This window comes from Podarcis gaigeae (assembly GCF_964106915.1).
Source record: "Podarcis gaigeae genome assembly, chromosome: 1".
NCBI classification, from domain to species: domain Eukaryota; kingdom Metazoa; phylum Chordata; class Lepidosauria; order Squamata; family Lacertidae; genus Podarcis; species Podarcis gaigeae.
In genome coordinates, this window is record NC_139678.1 from 74,512,390 (window position 1) to 74,518,389 (window position 6,000).

A 6,000-nucleotide genomic window follows, 5' to 3' on the forward strand; every position below is an offset into this window, starting at 1 on the left:
GTTTCTTATTTGAGCAGAAATTCTTATTAAAACATGAATGAGCTGCTCAATCACTACAGAGCAGGGCTGGGGGTGGGCTGTGGCTCTCCAGATGTTGTTGGATTTCAACCCTAGTTGCCCCTGACCATGGGATATGCAGAGCCAGAAACATCTGGAAGGCCAAAGCATCCCTTCCCCTGCTGCAGAGACAAGGCTTTCAATTGCAATGCTTCTTTATTATCTCACAACAAGCTCATAACCTCTCTTCTCCCATTAAGAGGGGAAGATAACAACCAGGGCATCGTGAGATAGCAGGCTGAAAAGATAAAAGAATGGGAGAACATCTATGGAGGGTGCAGACACAGAAGAGAGATGCCCTGACCAATAGACATTATAAATGCATCCTGTCCTTTTGTGACTACAGCATTTCCTTTCTGGAAAAGTGGTTCACTTCTATAACCGACATTTCATTGTAGCAGGCAGACAGCCACAAATCCGGGGTTCTTATCCATATCACTCTCCAGTTTGCCACTATTTTAAGAGGAGGGTTTGAAAAGGTTTTAGGTTATCAACAAAGGCGCTGAGGATTGGCTAATCCAGGGGTGGGGCACCAATGGTACTCCATAAGCTGTTGGACTCCAGTTCCCATCACCCCTGGTCATTGCTGGCTGGGGCTGATGGGAGCTGGAGTCCAACAATTTTGGAGGGCCAAAGGTTCCCTATTCCTAATCTAGCCCATGTTCCTCTTCATACAAATGATTGGAGTTGGGATAAAAAGTTCCCCTGCCCTGCCCTGGAAGATGGCATCAAACTACATTCTGAAGGTAGTTGGCACATGTGTAATTCCCATTGAAAATAATTACACATCATTTTTATTATCTCATGTGAGAAAAAGTTTAAAGGTTCCCAATGGCAGCAAACAAATAAAAAAAGCTTAAATGTATACAGCAGTGGTTTTCAACCAGGGTGCCTTGAATGATAGCCAGGGGTGCTGCAGGCAACACTGGCCTCTGTCCCTCTTTCCTTCCCTCCCTCCTCTGATGCCCTCTTGCATCTCTGCCTCCCAAAGGTTTGCACATCAGTTTGTTGCAGCAGCCCTGGCTACGAGCTCTCCAGGTGAATGGTGCCTTAGGGGCTGGCCATTGGGTTGCTTCCCAGCCTCCTGTGGGGCACTGTGAGGAGGCACCTCTCTTTGGGGCAGGGGGAGAGCTCAGAGACCAGGGGCAACAGCTGCGACTGCCCAGAAGACTCCCAAGGAGAGGGGCTGAGGGAACACTCCACAAGGGAGGGTGTTTGAAAAAAAGTGAGAGGCTGCCAGCTCTGCAGGTGAGGGGTGCCGCAGAAAGAAAGTGGTTGGTCAAGGGAGAAATGGACTCAGAAAGGTAAAACCTCTGGTATACAGAGTTGACAGATTTTATTTCAAGAATTCTGCTTGATGGGTGGGGACAGGGACAACCTGGTGTGCATGAAGGCACCCTAAATTGATGCTGCCAAAAACCAAATAAACAGCTTTACACAGAAGAAGTGTGCATGCACACGAAAGCTTATACCCAGAACAAACTTAGTTGGTCTCTAAGGTGCTACTGGACAATTTTTTAAGATTTACACAGATACATTCATTTTTAATCCAGATTATTAGTTCAAGCATTCTTCCCACTAATGCTGTTTCAAAACTTGTATCAAAACCCAGGAACTCCCTGGCTGACGTTCTTCTTGTAGAAGGGAGTGGGGTAGAGTGGGAGAGCTCATGCGCTGCATGCAAAATGTCCCAAGTTCAATCCTTGGTATCTCTGGGAAATGCATGTTTGAAATCCTGGAGAGCTGCTGCAATTCAGAGTAGCGATTACCAAGATGGACCATGGATCTAAGGCATGTTCCTACGTTCATAAATTATTGTCCCTTGCCAAGTATTGCAAGTGACATTTCCCCCAGTTGCTCCTGTGCATCAAGAGCACAGGTAGGCAGACAATTAGTGGACATGGGAAGTGGTGAAGAGACTCCTGGCCCATTGAAGAGAAACAGTAGAAAGGCTTTCTGCATCATCTGTACTGAACTGTGATCATCTGAGCTACAATGGGGGAAAAGGTAGGACTACCTTACGTCCATAACTTATATGCAGAATTCATCATGCGAAAGGCTGGGCTGGATGAATCCCTAGCCGGAATTAAGATTGCCGGAAGAAATATCAACAACCTCAGATATGCAGATGACACAACCTTGATGGCAGAAAGTGAGGAGGAATTAAAGAACCTTTTAATGAGGGTGAAAGAGGAGAGTACAAAATATGGTCTGAAGCTCAACATCAAAAAAACGAAGATCATGGCCACTGGTCCCATCACCTCCTGGCAAATAGAAGGGGAAGAAATGGAGGTAGTGAGAGATTTTACTTTCTTGGGCTCAATGATGACTGCAGATGGTGACAGCAGCCACGAAATTAAAAGACGCCTGCTTCTTGGGAGAAGGGCAATGACAGGCCTAGACAGCATCTTGAGAAGTAGAGACATCACCTTGCCAACAAAGGTTCGTATAGTTAAAGCTATGGTTTTCCCAGTAGTGATGTATGGAAGTGAGAGCTGGACCATAAAGAAGGCTGATCGCCGAAGAATTGATGCTTTTGAATTATGGTGCTGGAGGAGACTCTTGAGAGTCCCATGGACTGCAAGAAGATCAAACCTCTCCATACTGAAGGAAATCAACCCTGAGTGCTCACTGGAAGCTGAGGCTCCAGTACTTTGGCCACCTCATGAGAAGAGAAGACTCCCTGGAGAAGACCCTGATGCTGGGAAAGATGGAGGGCACAAGGAGAAGGGGACGGCAGAGGACGAGATGGTTGAATAGTGTTTTCGAGGTTACCAGCATGAGTTTGACCAAACTGCGGGAGGCAGTGGAGGACAGAGGTGCCTGGCGTTCTCTGGTCCATGGGGTCACGAAGAGTCGGACACGACTAAACGACTAAACAACAACAACAAACCTTACGTCCGGATTTCCCCAGACATTACTGGGATCTCAAAGGCAGAATTGACGTCCAGGGGGGAATTATGGCAACCCTAGAAAATTGGGGGAGAGAAGCTATTTCTTCAACCTGAAGTTAAGGGGGGGGGGGGAGATGTAAGCTGGGAACCTGAAGCCGGGCAGCTGGGAAATAGTGCATGGTGACTAACTTGAATTAACTCCCAATCTCAACAAAGAAAGAGATTATTTGCCTCCCCTGCTCCTTCTGGTTGTTACACCAATAGTTCCTACAACCTGCAGGTGCTTCGTTTTGGCTCTGGTGTTGTTTTCCTGCAAATCTATGATCTCTGAGCTTCCAGGAACCAGATGTGTCGGTGCCTGATAAGTGCCTCGAACAGTGTTGGCACTAAGGGCCAGGAGGGATCAGAAAACAGGATAGAGGTTCTGCCACCAGGATTATGAATTCATATTCGCCCCCAATGCATTTATGACAAATGGTCAATCAAAATTATTTTAGGGCATGACCTAGAGAGACCCTTCAGCACATGTGAGGACTTGGGCAAGGGACACAAGTCCATGTTCTGTATCACAATCTGGTGACAGAATGTTTAGTGGATCATGGGAAGAGGAGGCTCTGAATCTTTGGAACATGGGAAGATATCTTCTTCTAGTTCATCTAGTTCAGGGACATCAGCTCTCCAGGATGTCAGATGGCAATCTTTCCTAATCCTAGATGCCAGGAAAAAGATCCTGGGATCTTTTGGATGCAAAGTGTGTTCTCTACCACTGAACTGGGTAATACCATATAATACTCTGCAGGATTTGAAATATCAACCACCTGGAAATCTTCTTCTTAAAAATAAACAGGGGAGGGAGACCAGGTTCCTTATTTTCATCTTATCAACATGAAATTCACAGACCTGTGAAAGCATCAATGCTGGCTTGGCTTAAATAAAAGCTACAAAAAGATTTAGCTCCAAAGCTCTACGACAATTACATAATGTACTTGCTGAGCTAATGTAATTGCTTACTGGACAGTTCTCTTCCTTCCCTATTTTTTCCCATCAAGATCATCAGACAGGAAATGTCAAAGCCTCATCAAGAGACAGGCTGCCCAAGGACAATCAATCTGTATCCTGAAACTCAGGGTTACAAAAAAACAACAACCACCTAACAACCCCCCCCCAAAAGAAAATACCACACCACACACCAGTTTACAGATCATTCAGAAATATAGAAGTGAGACTGCCATTGCATTTCTGGGTTTCTGCATCTAGCCCACATCATAGTTGAACCCAAGTCTAAGCAAAGTTCATCTAGAAAGATGTGAATGAGACCTTACGCAATCACACAAAAAGCTTGTACTAGTGGCTTTTATTTGAGATTAGTTAAACAGGTATAAAATAGATAAAAGGCTTCTGGACTGAACTTGATACTGTATATAGGGGTCAGGAAACACCAATGGAGCTTTTGTGAAGGCAACCCTTTCTCCAAGTATAGTTAACCTGGGAGGAAATGCCACTCCTGTTTTTGGTTCTCACAGTTGCAAGATATTGCTGGTTCCAGATGCATTCTCTGGCCTCTCGATGTGATCTTGGTAATACATACCGTATTTTTCGTCCCATAGGATGCTCCGTCCCATAGGACGCACCTAGTTTTTTGGGGGGGAAATAAAGGAAATTTTTTTTTCCTTTATTTCCCCCCCAAAAGCAGGTCGGGGAAACCAAACCAGGTCGAGGAAGGGCGCTGCACCTCCCTGAGCTTGTGGGGCTGGCCGATGTCTGCCTCAGGCGGCAGGCTGCTATCCGCAGCGTGGGGAGCCCTGCGGGGAACCCCTGCAGGGCTCCCCACACTGCGGATGTCTGTCCGGCGCTTCAGGGCGCCCCACCCGCCGGGAGGCAGGCTGCTATCTGGAGCGTGGGGAGCCCTGCGGGGAACCCCTGCAGGACTCCCCACGCTGTGGATGTCTGTCCGGCGCGCGGGGCGCTCTGCTTCAGGGCGCCCCACCCGCCGGGAGGCAGGCTGCTATCTGCAGTGTGGGGAGCCCTGCGGGGAACCCCTGCAGGGCTCCCCACGCTGCGGATGTCTGTCCGGCGCGCGGGGCGCTCTGCTTCAGGGCGCTCCGCCCGCCGGGCGGCAGGCTGCTATCTGCAGTGTGGGGAGCCCTGCGGGGAACCCCTGCAGGGCTCCCCACGCTGCGGATGTCTGTCCAGCGCACGGGGCGCTCTGCTTCAGGGCGCCCGATGCTCCGGGAAGCAGGCTGCTATCCGCAGCCTAGACAGCCCTGCTGGACCTCCTGCAGGGCTGCCCGGGCTGCGGATGCGCTCCCGAAGCGCCGGGCGCTCTGCTTTCAGGGCGCCCGGCGCTCCGGGAAGCAGGCTGCTATCCGCAGCCTAGACATCCCTGCCGGACCTCCTGCAGGGCTGCCCGGGCTGCGGATGTCTTCCTGAAGCCTGGAGAGCGAGAGGGGTTGGTGCGCACCCACCCCTCTCGCTCTCCAAGCTTCAGCGAAAGCCTGCATTCGCCCCATAGGACGCACCCAGATTTCCCCTTCATTTTTGGAGGGGAAAAAGTGCATCTTATGGGGCGAAAAATACGGTAATTCATATTATTATATTTATTTATTGCGTGCATAGTACACCTTTTCCTCCAAGGAGCTCATGGTGATGCACACGGTACTTTCTCTCCTCATTTAATCCCCATAACAGCCCTGTGAGGTAGGCGAGGCTGAGAGGCAGTTGCTGGTCTAACCACATAGAAGCATATTTTTGTTCACAGCATTTGTGTACTGAAAACACAATAACACAAGCTTTCAGCATATTTTATCTGTTCCGGATGAACAATTTTATATACAAATTTCCCTAACAGAAACAAAGTTGCAAGCAGTTTCCCCTAATACAGCATACATGGGAAATAACGTATCATCAATGTATGCAGTTTACGTACACTTTCACGTACCGTATGTATTTTTGTACACATTTTTGGGGTGGTTGGAGAACTGCAAAAATGTGCAAAGGTTGAAGAGTAACTGCATTTTGGACTGTGTATTGTCCCAGGAACTGCACAATA